Source organism: Mesocricetus auratus, unplaced genomic scaffold (genome assembly GCF_017639785.1).
Source record: "Mesocricetus auratus isolate SY011 unplaced genomic scaffold, BCM_Maur_2.0 Super-Scaffold_6730, whole genome shotgun sequence".
NCBI classification, from domain to species: domain Eukaryota; kingdom Metazoa; phylum Chordata; class Mammalia; order Rodentia; family Cricetidae; genus Mesocricetus; species Mesocricetus auratus.
Window position 1 is genome coordinate 1,767,060 of NW_024429184.1, and position 24,238 is coordinate 1,791,297.

The 24,238-nt window shown below is 44.2% G+C and overlaps 1 protein-coding gene across 9 annotated transcripts in view; it reads left to right on the forward strand.

Moving 5' to 3' along the window:
- Lpar1 (lysophosphatidic acid receptor 1) overlaps positions 1-24,238 on the forward strand; it is a 128,807-nt gene that overhangs the window by 101,627 nt on the left and 2,942 nt on the right.

A 24,238-nucleotide genomic window follows, 5' to 3' on the forward strand; every position in this document is an offset into this window, starting at 1 on the left:
TATAACAGAATTTCTGTATTTAAACTGACTTCTACTTGCGTGGTAGGGAGATGAGTGGCTTTATTGTAGTATTTCAGTTTTAGATTCTTCACCTTGGAAACAGCATAGATGTCTCGTCTTCAGCTGCTTTGTGGAAGTGTAAATGACAATGGAAACCACAGTCGGTGTCCAATAGCCTCCCTACCTCCTTTCCTGTGCTGAACTGCCTAAGGCTGACCATATGACCTCCCCTGGTTTCCCATTTGCTCTTTTTTTTTCCTGATGTCTTTCACCTATCCCGGCTGTCCCAAGAGAGGCACCATTTAGCATCATGTGAACTGAGAGTCAACTTTTTCATGGGTGGGGGAGGGTGAACAAGGAAGGACAGAGTGTCCTGGCGACGTTAAAAATGGGACTTCGAGTCCTTCTGCCTGCACACAGTGGAGCCATGAAAAAACCCGTTGTTGAGATACTGTCTTCTCTAAGAAACATGAGGCTGCATTTTAATAGTTGGTTCCAGTTTAGATTATGCCATCTTCTGTAGTCCAATACACGGTGGAATAGCCAAACACTGACTCCATTATAAGATTCCAGTGCTTTCTGAATAGCCAGTGTCTAAGGATGGGTTTTATGATGAAAGGAAACTCTCCTTTATGTTTCCAAAAAGAGAAAAAAATGATTAAAGGGGAACTCAGTAGTTGGCGAAAGGCCTTTACCCCACAATAAATCTCTTTATATATTAAGTGTGTGTGTGTGTGTGTGTGTGTGTGTGTGTGTGTGTGTGTGTGTGTGTGTGTGTGTGGTGTTTATTAGAAGGCAAGAGTTTCTTTCGCAGTTTGATGTTCTATCTCCGAGTCAGGGATGAGATGTCTGCATCCGGGAAGAGCCTTTTGGAGCGGAAAGTTCTAGTAATCCCCGAGCTCCCAGATTCAGCATGGTTCTGTGATGGGTAGTTCTGCTTACTTTTGTGCTGAAAAGGGTCATGGTGCAGCGACTTGGCCTTCTGGGTGGTCGGATGTTGGGTGTGCGTGGAAAGAAGCTCTGTTGTTCTTTCCAGTTTCTATTATTGAATGTTTAAGAGCTGAGATTTATGCCTTTGTTTCTGCATTGCTCTTGTGGGCTCATTTCTCCCTTCCACGGTCTTTTTTTTTTTTTTTTCTCATCACTAGAGGCTTCCTGCCCATTAGGTTTTCAGTAGACCACTGCCTTTTGTCTTCAAGACTCTCCTTAGAGCACACGCCTAGCCTTTTTGTGTATTGTGAGTGTTCATTCAGGTCTCAACTGAGAAGCAGAGGATAATGAGAATGTGGGGGAAGATGTAGGAAGTTGTAAGAGCATCCGAACTTTTACTCTCTTTGATTGGTAATTCTCTTGTCCTTTCTGAAGTGGAAACTAAAAAGTCTCCTTGTTATGTGTGTGAGGGTACCAACTCTTCTCAGAAGATGCTAAACATATTTAAATAGCTGTTTGGCACTGTAACAAGACATGGAGGCAAAAAAACGTGAGGGTAGAAAGTCTAACTTAGCCAATGATTTCAGAGGTAATGAGTGCTTTGTTGTTTGGCTCAGTGTGTCTGGGCCAGTGATGAGGAAGTAAATTATGACGGAAGGGTGTGTTAGAAGCTGCTCCCTTCACGGCATCCAGGAAGCAGAGAGAAACGGGAGGCCTCTTGGGTCAGGCGGTGGCAGGATCTACCTCTCAAAGTCACGCCCTGCTGACTTGCTTCTCTGAGGCGCTGCCCACCTCCTTCTTCCTGCTGTTCCCAGTGAGCTAAATCAATCAGTGAGCTAATCTGTCAGTTAAGGTCAGAGTCCTCTTGATCCAGTCACCTCTCAAGCACTGTGTCCACCAACTGGGGAGCAACACATGTCTTCAGCACATCCTGCTGTCTACGGGAACAGTCATGACCCAACGGTACTAGGCATGCTTTCCCTTTTTCCTTCAGCACGGTTCTTTCTGGAGATGGTTTTGCCAGCACCCCTAGAAGCAGACCCCTTAGAGTTTGCAAGGCCTTCTGGGAAACTGTACTCATATTGAGTTTTTTTTTTGTCTACAGAGAAAAAGGCATTTCTTCATAATGTCTAGTTAACTGTACTGCCTAAAGCATCTCTTTCCAAGAGATTAGAGTATTTTATTCTATGTATTTGCTAAAACCCATTTATTCTTTTGAGCTATCATTCTACTTTATAATTTGTTTAGCTTTCTTTTAAAGATATGATATCATTAATTCAACTCAGAATTTATGTTTTAATACTCTAACAGTTAAAGTCAAAAACCACTATAATACAGTTTATTTATACTGTCTCAGTAACATAGCCATGTAAAAAGTAGTTTATTGAAAATTCCATTAAGGATTAATAATATTTTACAGACTTATCTAAGTCAGTGTTTTAAATGTTATAAAAGCTAAAATATTTTAACTAGCTTACCATTTCCAAATATTTAAATAAATAGTTTAAGTTAATAGTGATTCAATTCCTAGTTTAAATAGAAAAGTTCCAAAAATGTGCTTAGATGACAAATATACTTCTCAGTCCCAGGAACAAGGGATGAGAAACTCAGCTATTGGTTTGGCTTTGGGTTAGTCTCTCTGTCTCCAGTAAGCAAATTCTTGATTTAAAATCAAGGCATCTTGTATATACATGTGAAGTGTAACTTGCATGATTCAACACATACATGATATGTAATAATCAAATCCATCTTCAAAAATTCACTTATTTCAGTTCATACCCTAGCTATATGAAATACGCCAGATTGTTGTCAGTAGTCTAGCATTTTCCTGCTGTGCATGGAACAACACCAGGACACGCCCTTTCTCTGCGGTTACTGCCAAGTGTTTAACTTATTTCCAATCTTTGTCCCCTGCACCTACTCCTCCCAGGCCTTAATGACTCCTACTCTAGGCCATTATTTTACGGGATTAACTTTTTCCTTTCTGTAAGTGAGATCAAGTGTGAGACTCACTGATCCCTGTCTTATTTCAGTCAAAATGCCTTCCACGTTGCTGCAACTGTTAGCATTTCATGTTTTTCTGTGGCTGGATAGTATTCCTTTATGCACATGCATGTGTGTGTCCAGCATTTACAGCATCAGAATTCATAATAACTAAAATGTGGAATCAGCTATTGAATTCTTTACAATTTAGTGCTTTATTCAGATCAGCTATTATTTCTTCCTTCTCCATGTTAAAACTGCGTGATTAGTGCAACTCTTAACATTTCCAGAAGTATATTAACTTTTGTGATAAGTGGATACATGGCAGTACCTGAAAATGCATAGGCATTCATAAATAGGATTTTATTCTTAATTCTAGATTTTAAAAAATTGTTGTTCATCCATGAAAGCTTCCTTTATATTACAATCCTTAGAAATTCCCTGTACCCTCTTCGTTGACTTTTAAAAATGTATCTAAAGTCACTATCAAAACTTTGGGTTTTGATACTATATGTAATTCACAAATTTCACATAAGGTATTTGCTATTTAGGGTATGGTTTTTTTGTTTGTTTGTTTTGCAATTCACAAATTTCACATAACGTATTTGCTATTTAGGTTTTTTTTTTTTCTGAGGATATTTGTACATTTTATACAGGAAAGCATTTTCATTCAAAGAGTTTTTCCTGTAGGAGACATGGAGGAAAGAGCATTTGCAGGGGGCTTTGATGGTAGGTTATCTCCTCTAGTAGCTGCTTGCTGTGAAGGCTTTCATTTTCCTCACGTGAGAGTCAGTCCAAGACAAATATTTAAATATACAAAAAAAAAAAACACACCGCAGAGTGATAGGAATGTGTACTTTTAATTTTTTGAGGCAGCCATGTTGGCGGATGTTGAGTTGATGTTTGCAAAGAACAAAGAAGCTCGGGTCTCCGACATGGGCTAGAATGTGGTGATGTTGGTGTTCTTAGCAGTTGCATGACTTTACCCAGAAGTTTCCTACTTGGGAAAAGAATAAAAGAGTGCACAGCTTCAAATAAGCTTTTGAAGAAAGCAACTGTGTCCCACTTTCAACACACACACACACACACACACACACACACACACACACACACACACACAATGGAGCTTGCCCTGTTTAATGGAACACATTATACCATGGGTGGGAGGGGTTGACAGTCTCCCATCATGGAATGTGGCGGTGCATTTGATCTGAGAGTCCCCCCTACCCCTCCAAGTCCCAAACATAAGCACAAGAGAACTTGGGCTTCAGAGCTGATGCCTCTTTTGGTTCCCTGATCCTCACTGAGCTGACTTCCTGAAATTTTATCTAAAGCTACTGCTGCCTCTGATAACAGGGTTTCTTGCAAAAGGCATGTCCTGGATTAGTGCAGCTACTGTGGAATGTCTCTTTCGTGCCAAGTACTTTAAATGTATAAGTCCGTTTGATTCTGCTAGCAGTCCTTTAAAGTGGGGATTGTCATGTGTTTTTTATAAATGAAGAAACTGAGGCCCAGGGCGGTAAGCCAGGACACTGCCAATAGATTACACAAACTGGGTCATTCTAGCCCAGGCGCATCTGACACAAAAGCCTGAGGCTTAACCGCTAAGCTGAGTGCATCCCTGAGACGCTCCATATGCTTCTATCTAGGAAATAGACTTCCATTTCGCTACAGAAAAAATGGAGATGGATGGGGAAAAAAAGAGTCTTTTGAATGCTATATACTGTGAATAAGAAAAGAAAAGCCTTAAAACGCCGTAGTCAAATCAAGGTCTACGTACTTACTTACACGACACAGTTATGACCTGCTTTTGTTTCAAATGCCTCTCTTCGGTCTAACGTGTGAAAGCTCTGCTATGACCTGTGACTTCCCAAAGGTGACTGATCTTTGACCTCTGCAGACATGGTAGGGTGGAAGAGTTGAGCTGAAGGAAAGCTGAAGGTGTGTTGGATAGGTGTAGCACAGTCAGTCTGGTTTTTAGTTCCTATACTTGTGGGTTTCAGGCTGGATCCAAAGGCGCGGCTAAGTGAATGGCAGGAGGCAGTTAACTCTCTTCTCATTTGCCTTCCCCCTGCCAGTGAGGAAGGAGCATCTTTCTGGGTGAAAGTGGTCCATGCACCAGTGAGTCTGTTACACTTTCCTCCAAACCTCTCCTCAATTCTTTGGGGGCCCCTGAGAGCACCGAGCGTATCCTGCAATATAAGCATCTTTGCGCCAGGAACTGGATGGATTCTGTGGTTTTCAGTCCATTTTCAGAGGAATGCATATCATGTGTGAAAACGTCTGACGGATGTGCAAGAGAGGTCTGGAAGAACTGACAGGACTACCTTCACAATTGCTCCTCCTTGGAAGGTAGCATCTGAAGCCCAGGACGTTCTAGTAACCTGCATTCCTAGTTAGAATTGGATTTGTCCCAGAGTGGCATAGCCCCAAGTCTTAGACCCTCCTTTGTGTGTGCATGCTCATGTAGACACCAGAAAGTAATCTTGGGGGTTAGCTTAAGGTCCACCTTAATTTGTTTTTGTATTTTTTATTTTTTATTTCTTTTGAGACAAGGTCTCTTATTGGCCTAGAGCTGACCTAGTAGCACAGGCTTCCTTCCCAGTTAGTGCTGGGATTACAAGTCTGTGGGATTACAAACTTGTGCTGCTATACTTGTTTTGTTCTGAAAGGTATGTTTTAGGGATCTCACTCAGGTCTTTGTGCAAGGCAAGCACTTGTTCCTGACTGAACTGTCTCCCCAGGGTGAGCCCCACTCTCTCTTGGACAGGTTTGTGCTTTTGTTTAAACTGAACCACCTAATGAGCAGAATCCCGAGTATTCATTTGGGCTTTTAGAATTGCACCTTAATTTGTTTTCAGTACTTCTTCTTGCATAGTTTTCTCATTGGTTGCTCTCTTAAATTTGTATTTATTTTTTCACAGTATAATACATACATATTATATCTGGTGCCTTCTTTGTAAGAGGGAAAGACAAGTAGATTTCCTACAGTCCAGCATATACATACATACATACATACATACATTCATTCATACATACATACATACATTCATACATACATACATACATACATACATACATACATACTGTGCTTTGATCAAGTCAACCCATAGTTATCCTCTCTTATCCCCCCTGCCCCCCAACAAAATCCCCCTCTTTCCAGGTTCTTTCCTGCTTTCAGGTCTTCGAAATACATTTTTGTGACCCACAGCATCTAACTGCAGTCATCTTCACGAGTGTGGGCAGGCCTTATTAGCTTGCTTGGGAGCAATGTACATGTGATTACGCCACTGAGGACTAGGGTGTCCCCCCCAACCCCCACCCCCGACGCAAAATCTTTAGTTGCTTATATAGCTCCAAGTTGTTCTCCTGTTACTACAGATAGATAGACAAACAGATGGTATTCATCATGGCAAGCCAATGCTGGCGTTTGTATCACTTTGAAGTGCGGGAGCATTTCTCCTTCTCCTTCTCCTTCTCCTTCTCTTTCTTCTTCTTCTTCTTTTTCTAGACAGGGTTTCTCTGTATTGTTTTGGAGGCTGTCCTGCAACTCTGTAGACCAGGCTGGCCTCGAACTCACAGAGATCGGCCTGCCTCTGCCTCCCAAGTGCTGGGAATAAAGGCGTGTGTTGCCAACGCCTGGCCTTAATGTTTCCTTTTAGCAAACTCCCATCCTTGTTAGTTTTGGCGTGCAATTCCTAACCAATCTGATGTGCTTCCGTTGATGGCGGGATTTTCTAGGACCCTGTGCTGATTTGGTTCTCTAGGTGTATCTGAATCTAGTAAGGTTTCCCCGACCCCTGCTAGGTGTTACCTAGCCCTGCGTAGGGCTATCTTGTGCCTTCTTTGTAAGAAGGGAAAGACAAGTAGATTTCCTACAGTCCAGCACTTCTGATGCCCTTCCCCCACCCAGTGCAACACCTCAAATGGAGCCCTTTGCTCTTAAGGCCAGTCACCTGCTTTTCTCACTGGGACAAAAGAGTTTTAGATCTATCGAGTGGGGGACACTGCTTTCCCTGGTCACAGTCTTCTTACTGAAGAGGGATTATGACACTTCCCTTTGCTGAGGCACTGGCTCCCTCGTGTTGTTTGTAGGATTCCTGTAGGGTATGGGGGGAGAGGAGGGAAGGAGTGAGCCTGCCTCGATGGCCTGCTGTTGCTGTGGCCGGCATCCAGAAACTCTGGGCCTGGGCTTTTGTGTGTCCTGGGTCGTGAGATGCCCTGTTACTACGGTGCTCCTCTGGTTCTGGGATCCCCAGTTCATCTTCATCTTTGTACTCCAGAAATCTCTTTGCCTCTTGTGTTTCTTTCCAGGGTTTGCATGTACACGTAATTGGGAGGATCAGAGAGAAAGCCTATACTGTCTGGTCTAGACTAGAGCCAGGGACTTTTTTTCTTTAGGGGTCAGAAAGTCTTAAGACTACACATAATAGAAAGATATACATTTGGTTAGTGGCTTTTTTTTCTCTCAAAAAGTCTCCTATCAGGGGTGTCCAACCTACGGCCCATGGGCTGCTTCCCACTATGGCCAAGGATAGCTATGAACACCGCCCGGCACAAGGCTGTGACATGTAAAACCCTATAGAACTCTCCCGGTGACGGGAGTGCACGGTACTTAAGCATGCCCTTTATACATATGGCGTCATTCATCCATGCTAAAGGTTGGTGTGCCTGCGTTAAGCCTTTGAGTCTCCACCCCTCCTGGCTCTCTGTAAAACGAAACTGTCACAGACTTGGCTTGCTCTTCTCTTTGCTCTTTCTCGTGCTCTGTGATTAATCAGGACCGTGTGGGCTTTCGGCTGGGCGGAGGTCCCGTGTCTTCAGGAGTGAAGAAGCCAGGCTGATGAATGGCCCATTTTCAGCTTGCCACCCCTTGCTGCGGCGAAGTGAGTCAGTGAGCCTTCCCGTCCCCAGACCACCACTTCTCCTTTTCCTTTCCCGCCAAGCCCTGCTTCTCAAACCTGGAGAGACCGGCTTCTGAAGGACAGTTAGTGGAATCTCGAACACATCAAACTCAAAAGAGGAAGGGACCCCAAGTTTCTCTGCGCTCTGCATCTCCTAGGAGGCTTGTGAAAAAAATTTTTTTCTTTTTGGTTCTGGAAACTGGATGGGTGCTGGACCATCCCCCATCTATTTTAGAAACCACCAGCTTTTATCCCAAAAGAGCAGCTCCTGGAAATAGATTGAAGAATTTGCTTTCAACTGTTTGGACCAACATTATGTTTAGTCAGTGTTGTCACTAAGTATTCTGCAACTTGAGATACCCACACATGACCCAAAACATGAAAATGATGGGCAAGTTGCTAAAGAGGAAGGCTTTGGGGCCACTCCAGGGAATCCAAAGCCCTCTTCTGGATCCTGTGAGTACTACATACACATGGCATGCTCTCATACACACACACACACACACACACACACACACACACACACACATGCGCACACATGCGCACACACGCACGCACACACATGTGAAAATAAAAACAAGTCTTAAATTTTTTAAAAAGAAATTTGTCTCTGTTCATTTAAAATCAAGTTTTATTGGCTTTATCAAGTTTTTTTTAAAGAATTCCTTTTTGAGCAACATTTATATTTTAATTGCTTTTTTTCTTTCGGAAGAAGCCCTCTCGTATATTTATGGTGGACATGCACAGGTCATTTCACTTGCCTTCACTCATTTGTGAAAGTATGGCAGCCTCTGAAGGCAAGCCTGATGGCATCATGGAAGTTAATTTACGGACTTTCTGAACTATCCTAGACACTCCGTATCCCATTGACTGAGTCTTTTAGACAAACATAATTTCTTTATTGATTCCTTGGGAATTTTTCACTTCATGCACCCCAATTCTCATTTCCCAGTTTCCCCCTCATATTCACCCTTCACCCTTGAAACACCCTCCCCACAAAGGAAATAAAAAGGAAAAACTAAAACCAAGCCAAACCAAACAGAGAAAAACAAAACAAAACAAAATAAAACACAAAAAACTTTGTTCCACCATCTTTCCCGGCTCTGCAACACCTTTTCATTCATTTTTTAGGGGCGCTGAGAGCTGAGGTGTGTCACTGAAATACACCTTTTTGTCCTATGGGCTTTACTTGCAAATGTTCATCTCACTGAGTCGTTGGTCTGGTTCAAGGCCTCTGGTTTCTTGTATCATCATCACCAGAACTCCTTTTGGATACCCCATAGCCACCCAAGTCATGGAGATCCTGTGGGTATCATTCTGCAGGATCAGTCCCTTCATATGCTTCAGTTATGTTGCAGATGGGGTAGATGCTAGGGTGGGCCAACCCAAGGCTCTGGATGTGGGCCTAGGTGGTAGTTGGGCTGGTCAGCCCCATGTCCTAAGCCCACATCATGAGGACCAGCTCTCCCACACCCATAGTGAGGGCTGGGGCCATCTCTCCCAAATGCAGGAGACCAGCTCTCCCACACCCATAGTGAGGGCTGGGGCCATCTCTCCCAAATGCAGGAGACCAGCTCTCCCATGAGGGCTGGGGCCAGATCTCATGCTGCACTGTACAGCAAGGGACTCAGCCCAGCCCTTGGATTTCATCTTGAATGGTTCTTAAGGCCCCCTGTATTAGCGTGGGTTGCAGACATCAACACAGACCCCAGCTACAGTAGGACCACAGACCCACGGCCCCTTGACAACAGCTTTGGCCCAGGCATCACCATGACCCCTGTGGCAGCTCAGGTCTCAGTATGGCCCTGGTGGTAACAGGAACCATGAACTTCAACACAGACCCCGGATGCTATAGGATCATGGACCCAGATATGACCCTTGGCAGCCGCTGGGCCTGGACAACACCATGGCCCCAGGTGGCAGCCCAGACCCCAGGCATCTACACGGCCTTCGATGGTAACAGGAGCCACAGACAGCAACACAGACACTGGCCACAGCAGGCCGTAGATCTAGACATGGCTCTCAGCTGCGGCTCGGGTACAGGTGTCACTATGACTCCAGGTGGCAGCACAGGTCACCCAGATCAACATGGTTCCAACAACAGCAAGGCCCTTGGATACCAACATGGCCACAGATCTGGGCATCTGTGCAGCCCTTGTTGGCAACATGGGCCATGGATGTCAACACAGACCCTAGCCGCAATAGGGCCACGGACCCAGACATGGACCTGGGCAGCAGCCCATAGTCCAGAGGTCACCATAGCCCGGGTGGCAAGCAGGCTACCAATATTGTAACGTGTACTCTTCCTGCCCATCACCTGGGTCCTGACGAGCTGTCTGATTCCTCCAAATAACACACAGGACGCTATCTTAATTATAAGCTGTTGGCCGCTTGATATGGTTTCTATAGGCTAGCTCTGACTTAATCATTGACCCATAATCACCAATATATATATATATATATTTTTTTTTTTAATAAGGACTTATCTTTCCGAGAACGCAGACTTGAGTCCCCTCTTCCTGGGAATCACACACATGGCGGCCAGTCTGTTCACTACATCTCCCAGAATCCTCCTAGACTCCTAGTCCCGCCTATCCTGCGTCCCTATTGGCCAACAGTGCTTTATTGACATATATGCCCCTCTCCCGCATCCCCCCAACACCATATCATCCGGAACCATTTTTATTGCCTCTCTTTCCCTCGCATTTCTCAGTCACACGCAATTGCACCCTCCCACGCAGGGCCTTGTGGCCTGTGTATGTCCACAGCCAGCCCAGGCCTTGAGGATCCAGGCTGGCCTGTGGGTAGCTTCGACCTGCGTGAGCTGACTGACATTTTAGAAATGTGCCTTGGATATCACAGTCACTTGCTTGGGTCGTGCAACGGCTTCATTATCAAAACACCCATTCTAGCGCAACTTCACCCGAGATGTAGTGAACTCCTGGATGTTCAGCTCGCCACCAAGTATGCTAATGGTGGCAGCGATGAGCTCTGTATAATTTTCAGAGTTAATTTTTTAAATAGTGATTATGGTAAAAAATAAATAAATAAACAAATAAATAAATAAATAAGCCAGGAAAGAGAAATAGAGGGGAAGCGTTCTTCCCAGGGCAACCCTAGGAATAACCATCTCTGACGTAGCTTTCTGAAAATAGCCTCCATGCGTATGAGCATTTGTAGGTATTGGGGGGGTATACATGTCCTTGTTATTCACACTATTACCCTTTCCTTAAGGGGAAGAAGGGAAGACAAGGTTTCATGTAGCTCAGGTTGGCCTCAAACCCACTATGTAGCCACAGATGATATCTCCTGCCACCCACCACCTCCTGAGTGCCTGGTTTACATGTGTCCATCATGCGCGGTTCATGCAGCAGCTGGGGCGCTAAACCTATGCATTTGTTCACACTGAGCAAGCCCTCTCCATCCCCAGCCCACACGCTTGCTCTTAATCGCCTTTCTACCAACTTGACACAAAACTGTAACTCTGTGAAATGTAACAGTTCGAAAAGCCTCAGCCATTTCTCTTCCCGCTACAGTGAGGTCGCGCCCAATTTGTCTTCACGCGCATTTCTTCCCTCTCTTGAACCTGTCCCCAAGGAGACTTCTGTTCTCCTAACGCCACTTAGCCGCCACCAGCGACCTTCCTGCCGATAAATCTGCTTTTGAAAGCTCGTCCTCAGTATCCGCTCCTCTTTCTGTCTCAAATCTCATCCGAAAGTCATGTCACCTTCTCGTGTTCAAGGGTAGCAGCGTCGCTTGTAATCATACTGAGGTAGCCCCTGGAATCACTGCTCAAGGGGCTCCTCCTCATGTTTCCGTTTGCTCTCTGGGTCTCCAAATAGCAACCCCATCTAAAAGGCATCATGCTTACGTTCTTAGCTGCTTCTCTCATCCCTTCTAGAATCTAAAGTCAGTGAGGGCAGAGATTTTTTTCTTTTCCTCTTTGATTCATTGATGTATCCCTACTACCTTGAAAAGCACTTGACATATAACAAATTTTCATGTTAGCATGAGTTAAAAAAAACAGTAAAAGAAAAATTAATATAATATCACTGTAATGCTAGGAATTTAACCCCTGATAGTTACCAGCAGCCAATTGTTTTTGTTCCTAAAACTTTTTGCCAAACTACCATAATAATGTTACATATTTTATATTACCTGATAAATAATAAATGAAAACAAAGAAAACTTGTGTGTGTGTAAATTAGGTGAATATATTCCTAACATTCAGTGAAAGCAAATTGAAACCAGAAAAGTTTGAAAATAGTTGGAGAAAAACTGGAGGAACGTAAGCTATCTGCAAGGCCTTTGCAGTCAGATTTCTTTGGAAGAATTTTAAGCCAGGCTTGGAGGTGCGCACCCCCAATCTTATCCCTTAGGAGGCAGGGTGGATCACAAGCTCACAGCTGGAGTTAGAGGGTAAAACCGTGTCTTAAAGACGAAAATAAGTGGGTGGGATAGTTCAGAGGGTAAAGGCTCCTGCTGCCAAGACCTGAGTTCAATTCCTGACCCCGACATCAGTGGAGGAAGAGAACCAGTAAGTTGTCTTCTAACATCCACGTGCACATCAGGGCATGTTTGTGGCCACGCACATAAACACACGCAAAATAAGAATGTAAATGTGATAAAAAACATTTTAAAATAAAGAGGAAGAAGAAAAGAAAGAATCTTAAGTGCTGATTGGAGGAACCAAGTTGGAAGTGGGTTGTGATGGCTTTTTCTTGGAAGTCAAAAAAAAAAATCCAAGCTCAAATAAAAAAAAAAAATCTGGGCTGTGTTTCAAAGGATTGGCAAATGACTACAAGTTTTGCTTTTCAAGTTGAGTTGCACGTCTAATGTATCATCTTTATGACATTCTAAACATTTCTAAAACGAATTGACTGTTCGTCTCAGTTGAGGTCCATGTTGTGCAATTCTTGGTTGTTGCTTGTGTCAAGACATAGCTGGTGGCAAATGATACATATTTTACATTGTGTTCTTTTTAACTAATTCGATTTTTTTTTGGAGTAAAGACAGAATATCCTACTCTTAGAAATGGAATGTGAGTTCACTTTTTGTGTACAGTGTCATCTGTTTTGTCCCCCCCCGTGGCAGTGTGTTATTCTTATTTTTTTTGAATAAATAGTATTGCAAGTAATTCCTTCATTGTACTTAATTTGTACAATGGGTGGGTACATTTATAGGATAAATTCACAGACATGGTATCGCTGCAATTTATATTGTAAATCTTATTTATTTTATATGTGTGAATGTTTTGCCTGAATGTATATCTGTGTTCCATATTCATGCCTAGTTCGGGAAGAGGCCTTGAAGAGGCTATTGGATGCCCTGGCACTCGAGTTACAGATGTTTGGGAGGCACCATATGGGTGCTAGAAATGGAACCCTGGTCCTCTGGAAGAGCAGCTCGTGCTCTTAATCCCTGAGCCACCTCTGTAGCTCTTACAGTCTTTAAAGCATTTAGAAAAGACTGATTGATGTTGCTCAGGTTTTCTGTGCTATAAGAATTTGCTGTACTACACTTAAAGTTGCTTTTGTCAGAATGACCTGTTGGGTTTTCACCCAATACCTGTAATTAAAATAACTGATACTCAGTGCAGAAAAAAAAAATCCTTATAAGTGTAGGTATGGAAGTCTTAACCACGAACACCCCCCTCACCCATTTCTCAATTGAATAGTTGTTTTTCACAAGTCCTTCTTTTTACATTTTTGAACCTGTTTTTTTTTTTATAAAAAGGATTTAAATGCTTTTGATAACGGGAGATATCTTCAGCACACAGCTATCATATTATAGCAGAACAGACAGTACCTCCCTCCCACCCTGCCAGGAATCTGTGCTGGAAAGGTCAACCCAGGACATCTGGCGGCCAGAGGAGACTCAACAGATCTCCAAAACAACAATCACATTGACAATTTCAGCCCTTCTTCTTTGCAAGTATTTTGGACACTAGAAAAAGAACACAAGTAATAAACATTTTTAGGTTGCAAAAAAAAAACACATAAAATATTTGCTTTTGGACCAAATTCTGATTTTTTTCCCCCTTTGGCAGTAAAAAGATGAGTAAGTGAAATTTCCATTATGTTTCTGTGCCTTTGAAATTTCCCTTCAAGTAGTACATATCGTGTTGGTCTGTTCAAGTAGTTCGTGAAGTACAGAGACTAAAATCTGCTGCGTTTTGTCCTTGATATAATCTGTGAGCATCTGTAGCCAGATTCCAGGGCTTGTTTAGATGCACAACATTTTGGAGGAATCTTAATTTATAGCTTAAAAATTAAGTATGTTGCAAAACCAATTTATAAACTTCCTGTTCATGTTGAACTTTTTACAAGGGAAAGATTTAGGGGGAGTTCACTTATCCCTTTAATGGGATAAATATTATTCAAGTCACCTTGGTAACAGCTGGGCTGTAGTCACGCTGTAACTTTAGTGTCACTTTTGAAGCTAGCTGATGTCAGTCTATCAGTGACAACAATTGTTTTCCCTGGAGATCTAAGGGCTCTTAAGAAAATCTTTCCTAAGGCTGGAGGTGTCATTGATGTCTGGTGACTGGTGGGTAATAAGGCTCTGATAAATGAGTTAGCCTCAACCTCGACTACATCTTTACTTTGAGACAGAGGGGGATATACTTGAGAGAGCACATGCAGGGAAGAGGGGACATGTGGCGACCCTTCTTAATATGGCTTAGACCTCTTCCGTCGAAGGTAAATTAAATGATTTCCCGTCTTGTGTGCCCACAGAAGAGAGACCCCAAATGCCGTGCTCTGATACTCCTGAGTGTCTTGGCTGCTGGTGGGCTGGTGGTAGTCGTGTGCACATGCTTGAAAGGGTGCATGGCCCTGTATGTCCTGGAGCTGACAAGATAGATGGTCATGCTGCTTCCATCTGACTCTCTCTCTCTGTCTCTCTCTCTCATATAGACTTTTTTTTTCCAGTGGGAAGTCACTCCCTAAAGCACAATGCCCTCCAGTACAGTTGAAGGTAACCTGACAACTTACATGGAAGCCGTGATAGTCTAAGAAGCCTAATGGCTTCTAATGGGTTCCAGTTAGCAGTGTCTTAAATGGAGGACAGCATTTTATCACTAGGTTAGGATGCATTGCTTTGTAAAAATATACTGGGAAAAAAAGAAAGCATCCCTGGAAATAGAAAATAAAGGAATTTGTTTGCCAGCTTTCCTTTCCCCATCACTGACAAAAAAGCGTGAATTATCCAGCATCAGGATGAACAAACAACACCTAAAGCCCCAACGTTGAACCTGGAAAGGCAGTTCGGCATGCCTTCCTTGTTGCCAAGTAAAAAGCAGGATACTGAAAATACAAAAGAAAACTAAAGAATCAGTCACACTTGAATGTAGATTCTAAAAATATCCAATATCTATGATAAAAAGTAGTCCCCCAAGGAACAAAAAGAATAGAGAGAAAGCCACTGGAATAAATAAAAAAAAAAGGAATACTTCTTAATAAAACTGCCCAGTAAAGGCCAATCAACAACTTTTAGCAAAGACAATGTGTCTGAGTAGATACACCCTAGTAGCGTTAGTGATCTCCCGGATAAAAGTAAATGCACCGACATTTCACATAGGCATGTGTCAAACAGACTCCCTTGTGGGACGATGTGTGTCCTTTCATTCACTTATTTTAGGACAAAACTCATTCAGCAAACCCTTACCGGATATTGCGGATCCGGTGGCGAGCAGAAATAGCCTAGTGACAGAGAGAGATTGTAACCTGTAGTGATCCTGTAAATCACAGTAAATGGCTTCACCACTGAGGGTTCCGCAGTGCTGAGAACTTAGGAGAGGGCTTTTGACGTCCTTGTGGAAGGCTCCCTGAAAGAAATTACAGGCTAAGAACAGGCGGGGGGGGGGGGGGAGTGAGATTGAGGTAGGGGAAGGATACTTGGCAGTGGGGCGGGCAGTGGCGCACCAGTAGTCACTAGGAGGCAGGAAGTCGGTGCCATGTGAAGGCTCAGAAGTGAAACAGACCCAAATATCAGCAGATGGAGTGGACGTGCCATTAGGTGGCACAATGGGGAAGTCCTTCTGTGTATATGTTGTCTCATTAGTTGATAAATAAAGCACTGTTGGCCAATAGGGAAGCAAGATAGGTGCGACTAGGAGTCGAGGAGGATTCTGGGAAATGTAGTCAAGAGTGGAGAGCTGCCATGTGATCCAGGGAGGAGAGGGTGCAAGTCTGGTGTTCTCGGTAAGAGAAGACCTTATAAAATATATATATTAGTAGTTATGGGTTAACAATTAAGTCAGAGCCATCCATTAAGAAACCATAGCAAACAGCCAATGGCTTCATAATTAATATAGCGTCTCGTGTGTTTTTGGGGGGCTGAAGCGGTGAGGGGACCCAGGCGGGAACCCCGCAACAGCGTCGTATCTGCAGCCCTCCATTCTTGAGCACAGTGCTCTGAGAGAAAGCGATTTGCAGCCTATGCAAACTTTCGAGAAAGAATAAGGTCACATAGACTCTTGCAAACACGGGAGGGAGAAGACAAAGGCTCCCTAATGCCGTGGGCTGGTGGCTAAGCCTTTACCACGTGGGCCTTTGGGAGACAGCCCAGATCTAGACTCTAGCATTCCGCAGCTAGACATCTACTAACAGCAACGTTCCAACTTAGAGAGTGCTTGTTGGGGGACAGCATCATCTATTATACCGTTCAGACAGCAGGAGCATGGCTGGGCTGTGCCTTCCTGAGCTTCTGACACACTGTCCTTAGACACTGTAGATACGCCTGTCAGCACTCGTCAAGGCAGGTTCGTGTGTGCTGGGAGAATGGATGCATTTATAATAAGATGTTTGCGTGAGAGGTCCACCTTGTGCCCTGTGGCATCCCTTCAAAGGCTTCTAGACAAAGCATTGTAAAAGGCTTACACATTTTTTTTTGTAATTTTATGTGTTGTGTGTGATAGCTTGCCTGCGTATATGTCTGTGTCACATGCATACCTGGTAGAAGCCAGAAGAGGTCGTTGGTTTGCCTGGAACTGGAATTACAGATGATCATAAGCCGCCACACAGCTGCTGAAACATAAGCCAAAAGATAAGATAATTTTGGACATGAGGTCAGCAAGGTGGGGTGATGTGGTCATGGCAGTGGGAACGTAATGACTCTCCTGTTTCAGAGTTCCATGTGTTATCAGTGTTCTTCTCTGAAAGATGATGGGCTGCTCGGACAGCCGAGGGCAACCTTTTAGAGGGGAAATGGCATCTAATACTAAGGGGACATGAAGAGTCAAGCTGTGTGGGTAGAGCCTAGGAAACGAGAGATGAGTTGAAATGAGTGGAAGTCGAGAGAATGGCAGGAGGCAATGATGTGTAAGGCGCTAAGGCCCAGAGTAGTGACTTCAAGTAAGAAGGCTCTGAGCATTTCAAGTAGGGAAGTGACATTGTGAGTTGTCTTGTTTCTAAGAGGTCATTCTGGCCTTTGTGTACCAGGTGAACCGTAGGGAAGGATTATGGAGGAAGAGGCATTGGTGTGGTTAGGAGTCTGTTACATGAAGCATTACTCTCTTAGCTGGGGTGTTGGCAGTGGGAAGTGGTTTCTACTGGCTGTTGAGCGTAGAGTTCTCTTCCACAACAGAGGACACTGGCATACAAATCATCTTAGCGTGTACTTTCCAGTATACAGTTGCAGGATTAAGGCTTAAGCCCGCAGTAGCGTCCAGAGAACACGTGTGTAAAGTACTCCTGAATGCTAGGAAGAGCACACAGCGTTGTCAGAGGGAAGGGTGTTGAACTCTCCAGAACAGAGCGCCAGGTCAGGGTAGAACTGGAGGACTGAGACTCTGACGCAGGAATGTCAAAGAGAAATGGACTGACTGTTCTGCCTGCTGTAGAGGTCAGTGGGCTGTTAACGCTCCTCTCTATACATTAAGTGTTGCTCTTAGGAGTGAGTGATGGACACATCGGAGAAACGCCACACAATGAATGAAATTGTAAGCTGTAAGTGTATGCCGTTCATCATGACTCAAAGAAGGGGACATGTGGCCCCCGGGGACAGCAAGCTTGTGTGACAGCTAGCTGTGTGAACGCAAACAAGGGAGACTCTGCCTCAAACAAGGTGGAAGGTTGGGACCAACACCCGAGATTGTCCTCTGACTTCCACACACACACTGTGGCATATCTGCAAGCACATTCACACATAAGAACACGACACACGCGCGCGCGGGCGCACACACGGACACACGCGCGCGCTCACACACTCACACACACGGAAACACCCATGGATCCATGCACACGCTCACACACACACACACGGACACACGCGCACACACGGACACACGCGCACGCTCACACACACACGGATACACACATGGATCCATGCACAGACACATATACATGCGCACACACGGACACACGCGGATACACACATGGACCCACGCACAGACACATACACACAGGCAAGAAATGACTTTCTAAAAAATACATAAAACATATGAATCAGTTGTTAAGGAATATAACCGTACATGGGGTATAAATATCGATGGTCAGTTTATTAAAGAAAACCATTCGCAAGAGAAACTGACAGCCAGCTTGGAGCTCCGAGAAATCCAGTCTCAGCCGCACCCCGAGATCCGATAGAACCCCAAAAAGAGAGCAATGCCCCCACCCTTTATTCCACATGCCCGTATGCACCTGTAGCCACGCCCGAAATCGGCTTGGTCAGCGACACAGGTACCTAGGTCTCTCCCTTAAATCAATTCTTTTCAATGGGCAGGGAAATCAATTTATGATAATCCAGGTTAATTTGGTTCTTCTGGAAAAAGGCTTTCACCTCGAAGGCCATCACAAAGACTAGAATTGGTGGCACAAACCAGGAGTCCCAACTGCTTGGGAGGCTGGGGTAGGAAGATTGCAAGTTCAAGGACCCCCTGGGCAACTTGGTAAGAGTCTCTCTTACCAATGCTGAAAGACATTGGGAATATACCCCAGCGTAAAGCTTTTGTTTGACATGCCTGAGGTTCTGGTGTGGTCCCCATTACTGCCTACAAACACCCCTTATTATAATTTCATCATAATGACCCCTTAGCTACTGGACAGAGGAATAAGCTACTACCTGAAGTGTTTTACTAATTATCCTTTATCAGACAAAACTCGGGAGTCAAATCAGGGTAAAAACCTGACTGATTTGAGAAGTGGCAGAGAAGTGACCAGTGACCTCCTCTCTCTCTCTCCTTCCTCAATTCAAAGGGCTAATTTTGGTCAGCTAGTAGCTAGCTCCACCCTCTGATTCAAAGTAAACTTTATTGGCAGTTTTGGGAGTGTCAGTGTGCCAACAAAATATCCCACATCAGCTACCTACCTGAGATTCCTTTAAGATATGTTAGACAAGAGCTGTTTCAGCACAATCACAATGGTCCTTAAGAGAAGGACTGAAATTTGAATGGATTCTGGGATACAACTGCCCTGAGGGAATACACAAATTCAATGGCACTGCGGGGTGTGTGTGTGTGTGTGTGTTCTGAAATCCTCATTAGAGAAATAAAAAGAACCAGGCCATGGAAAGGTTAACTTGGGTGTGCAGCTGGTGTAGAACTGATTTGCCTTAACTTGTTCCAAATCTGTGGAACTGCTGAATTCTTTGAGAAAGCACAATTATGCCAGCCCAGACTGAAAATACTGTTTGCTTTGCTCATCTGAAATCTTGGGCTCTCTTCCTAGGGGGTTTTCTCTGGCTATTTTTTCTTTAGCTTTGGTTTTTGTGTTCCCTAAGAAAGAGAGGATGCAAAGATCATCTGGTTAAGAAAGAGCCATTCCCCCCCCTCAAAAAAAGGGGAGAGCAGGTGCTGCCGGTAGGTTGTGTAGTGGGTGAGCGTTGTACAGCTGATGGGTTGTGTGGTCGGTGAGCATTGTACAGCTGATGGGTTGTGTAGTCGGTGAGCATTGTACAGCTGAAGGGTTGTGTGGTCGGTGAGCATTGTACAGCTGGTGGGTTGTGTAGTCGGTGAGCATTGTACAGCTGATGGGTTGTGTGGTCGGTGAGCATCATGCTGCTGGTGGGCTGGTTAGCAGGAGGGATGGTGTGGTTATATGACGTGGTCTGCAGCTATGACCCTTCGTTCCGAAGCTGCCCCCTTTCTCCCTGCCTCTTGCACCAACATTCCAACACCTCTCCTTCCGTTTATGTAGGCAGCTGACCCTCCAAGATTGCTTTGATGGATGCGTAAGAAAGAATTGCAGCTTGTGCAAGGAAAGGCAGCCCTCAGACATGTTTGCAGTAGCCTTCGGCCCCATCTTCCTTGTGACTGAGACAAGTTAGGGGAAACTTTCTGTACAGTGAGGGACGAGGCTCCCCAGACTCGGCTTTCCAGGAACCTGGTAGGGTGGCTTAACGGTGTCCCTATATGATATTCTTCAGGCACCTCAGACCAAACACACATGACTACCGAGGCTGTCAACTGTTGATCCCTGCCTCCAGCAACAAATCTCCTGTTTCCTCCCTCAGCAAAGGGCATGACCTATGCTTCATTCAAGTTGAAAACCTAGAAATCATCGCAGGCTTCTCCATCTTTCTTACCATCAGGACAGCCTCATAAATTCTTGCCCTGTCTTCTATACTTCCTTCCCTGTGTTCCTGCCCTGATTCGGGTTCTGCTTATTCCTGTTTTAGAAATAACTGAATATATATATATATATATACACACACACACATATATATGTATACACACACACACACACACATATATATATATAATGCGCACACATATTCTACTTACCTTGGTCATTTTCTTCTTCCACAATCCCTACTCTGTATCTTCAATGAAAATCTGACAGTTTAGGCCAGTGAGATTAAAATGAAGGTCATTATTCCTTACGATCCATCCATCTGCATTATTACTACACGTGACTTAGGTGGAGAACCAGTGCTAGGCTGGAAAGCGAATGCCTTAGCGAGGTACATAAGGTTTTCCTGGCCTTGGATATCCTCTCTTCTGCCACTTCTGGCTTTACACTATGTAACCACAAACCATTTGTACTTCCTCTCTTTCATACTGTTGGATGCCATCCTTTGGTTTCGTGCCTTGGTCTGCAGAGACCCCGCCCTCAGAAATACGCCAAGTGAACGTCTTCCCACTGGCATTCTGTATTGTTTCTGTTTTCCATCTTGTGAAACGTGGAGCTGGAAACCTACAGGGCCACCTGAGGCCGTGTTGCTTCTTCATGCTTCCCCCCCCGCAGCCCTCTTCCTTCTTGGTTTCCGTCTCATGCCTAACGGTGAGTCCGGGGTTGGGGGGAGTGCTGTCTGGCAATCTGTGTAGCTCTGTAGATACCAAGTCTTCATGGCACATCTCATGCTTGCACGCTCTTCTGTGCCCAAGACCTACCCCAGAGCTCCGTGCACAAAGCTCCCTCTCAGCTGTGACACTCGTGATGGCACTGGGGGCATGAGTGTCTGAAAATTGCTCCTCATGCCCTGTGGCTTTGGGAAAGAGCTGCTTCTGCTTATGGATAATGAAATGGGGGCTTTGCTCAACTCATCATCCACGTCTCTAAACATTAGTGTGTGTATGTGTGTGTGTGTGCATGTGCAACTCTCTGCAGACTGGATGTGGTCCACCGTACACACATGGAGTTGTATGACCCAACTCAGTTAGAGGTGACTACTTATTTAAAATCAAAAATAGAGACTTTTGTTCTTAGAAGCTCAGAGGGAAATTCGAAACAAGTTTGACTTCAGACTGTGCGTTCACTATGATTGAGGACCCCAATCATCTTGGGCTTTTCTAGGACCCCTGTTCCCCTCCTATGGTAACACTGTTGTCTTTGGGTTGGTTTGATCCAAGATACCCCCGAGAAAGAGAAGGAAGGGGATAAGTCCATGGGATTGGTTTTCAATGTGGATTTCTGAGGTTGTCAACCTTGCATCAAGACATTTGATTGAGTCTTGAAGATTCTGAGACAGTGTGGCCGGGACCAGTCACAGTTCTGAAACCAATCCCTTCAGATGAAGTAGAAGAGAGAAGACTAGGAGTTTCTTTCTTTTTTGTTTTTTTTTTAAGATTTATTTATTATGAATACAACATCCTGCCTCCATGTGTGTCTGTACATGCCAGCAGAGGGCACCAGATCTCATTACAGATGGTTGTGAGCCACCATGTGGTTGCTGGGAATTGGACTCAGGACCTCTGGAAGAGCAGTCAGTGCTCTTAACCTCTGAGCCATCTCTCCAGCCCAGACTTGGAGTTTCTTAACGACGTGTTCACATAGGCTGGCTCCTGTCAGGCTGTGGCATTTCCCAGCTTCCCTTGGCCAAATCTAGCAGGGCGCTTTGTTTGTTTGTTTCCTTGGTTGGTTGGGTTTTTTGGATTTTTTTTTTTTTCAAGACAGTGTCTCTCTGTTCAGTCTTGTCTGTCCTGGAGACCAGGCTGACCTTGAACTCACAGAAATCTGCCTACCTCTGCCTCCCAAGATTAAAGGTGTGTACCACTGCCCGCCTGACACCCCCCCGCGCTTTTTTTTTTTTTTTGTCTAAAAGAGAAGTGCAAAGTCTCATTTTTAGAGCCATCCCTTTCCTAAAAAGACTGCACTCTTCCTGACTTTTAGCATTGGAAGAAATCATAAACAACACATGGCTGTACTTGGATTCTTTTCTGGTCAAAGTCAAGCAGACTGAGCAACTGTATGAGAATAAGGGCTTTTCCTTTCTGTTGCCAACTGGGAAAAGAGGTTGTTTTATTTAAAACTATATCTGCCTGTGCTTGTGGCCAGCCAAGCTCCAAACTTGAGCTCAATTAGAGCTTTGATAAAGGAAAGGGGAAAGGGAACTTTTAGGATCTGTTTCCCATTCATGGGTGTGTGTGTGTGTGTGTGTGTGTGTGTGTGTGTGTGTGTGTGTGTGTGAGTGTTCCAAGGAGATGAATAATGGGACCGTGCATTTTCCATCCAAGCATTTTCCACCCTGAGAATAATTTCTTTCCTGGCTTCTCAATGAATAAGGCATTATTTCTGAAACCCAGGAGGCATTCCTTTGATTTGCCCTCATGTTTAGCTTTCTGAGTGATTTTTCAATAAAGGAGGAAATTCAAGGACTTGGAATGAAGGCTCTGCTAGCACTTTTATTGAGGTTCAGATAGTGGTCTGGCTATTATCTACTGATATTTGGAATATTATTTTCCCTCTCTGAGGAGAGTCGAGAGTATTGTATTTATTTAAGAAAAATGAAGCACCTTGGATGGTCTTCAAAGTGAACAGCGGTTTAAAACCAATACACATTAGTGTTACAGAGCAGAGAGCTTTATGGGGGACTTTTCTTCTTGCTTTATTTGTATTTCCCTGCTGAAAAGGCTCTGAGAAAAGAGAGAGAGAAAAAGAAAGAAGGAGAGAGGGTAAGGTAGGAAAGAGAGAAAGAAAGGAAGAAAGAAAGAAAGGAAGGAAGGAAGGAAGAAAGAAAGAAAGGAAGGAAGAAAGAAAGAAAGAAAGAGAGAAAGAAAGAAAGAAAGAGAGAAAGAAATAAATAAAGAAAGGAAGTAAGCTCATATGCAAGGCTGGGCTGTTTGGAAACCAAATCACATTTGTTTACTTTTTATGAAACTCCTTCCTTGAGACCGATCCAAGCTGAGTACACCCAACCTAAATTCACATCCACCGAGGCTAGCACCGCCATGTGTATCGGTGAATATAAAGATTCAAATGGACATGAGGGTTCCCCCAGCTCACCCTCTGTTCACGAGATGACTGTTTATGCGACACACGGGGTCTCTTAGCTGAGCCATAATGGCTATCATCCCATCAGTAGAAGACCCCCAGCACATGCCAAGATAACATAGCCATCCAGGCTAATTAATCACTTAGTGACTTACACTCTCTCTCAGATCCAAATGGAAAGTGATCTCAGAAGCTAAATAAGATGGGATATCTTTTTCCCATCCGAATTTCCAAACCACTTGTGATTATAGGATAATCTTAATATAATGCAGAGTAGTTGTGGGGGAGAAAGCAGAGAATGTATCTACGGTAGGGCACAGCTGAAACGTAAAATTCGGCTACGAATATTTAGTTGCAAACAGTGGAGGGATGATGCAGTGCTTTCAGGAATGTGGATCCAGAGCCAGGCTCCAAGGGTGTAAATCTGGGGTTTGCCTCCTGTTCACCCCCTTCCCAGTGCGGAGGTCTTTTAAGCAAGGCATTTAAACTTGCTGGGTCTCAGAGTCTGCTTGTACAGTGAGGTTTTGGTTTGCCTGCTGTATGTGCAGGTAGGATGTGTCATCATTTGTAAAGTGTATGCAAGCACCTTGGTTGCTGCATTAGAAGCTAAGACATCCATCACCGGGAGCTGCTATTTACATGCCACAAAGCCTGGAATAATAACATTGTTATTGGGGTTGTTAATGTACACCGGTTGGTTCTTTTTTTTTTTTTTTAGCATTCATTTACAATTACATTACAATTACAATTTACCCCAGGAGGTAACTG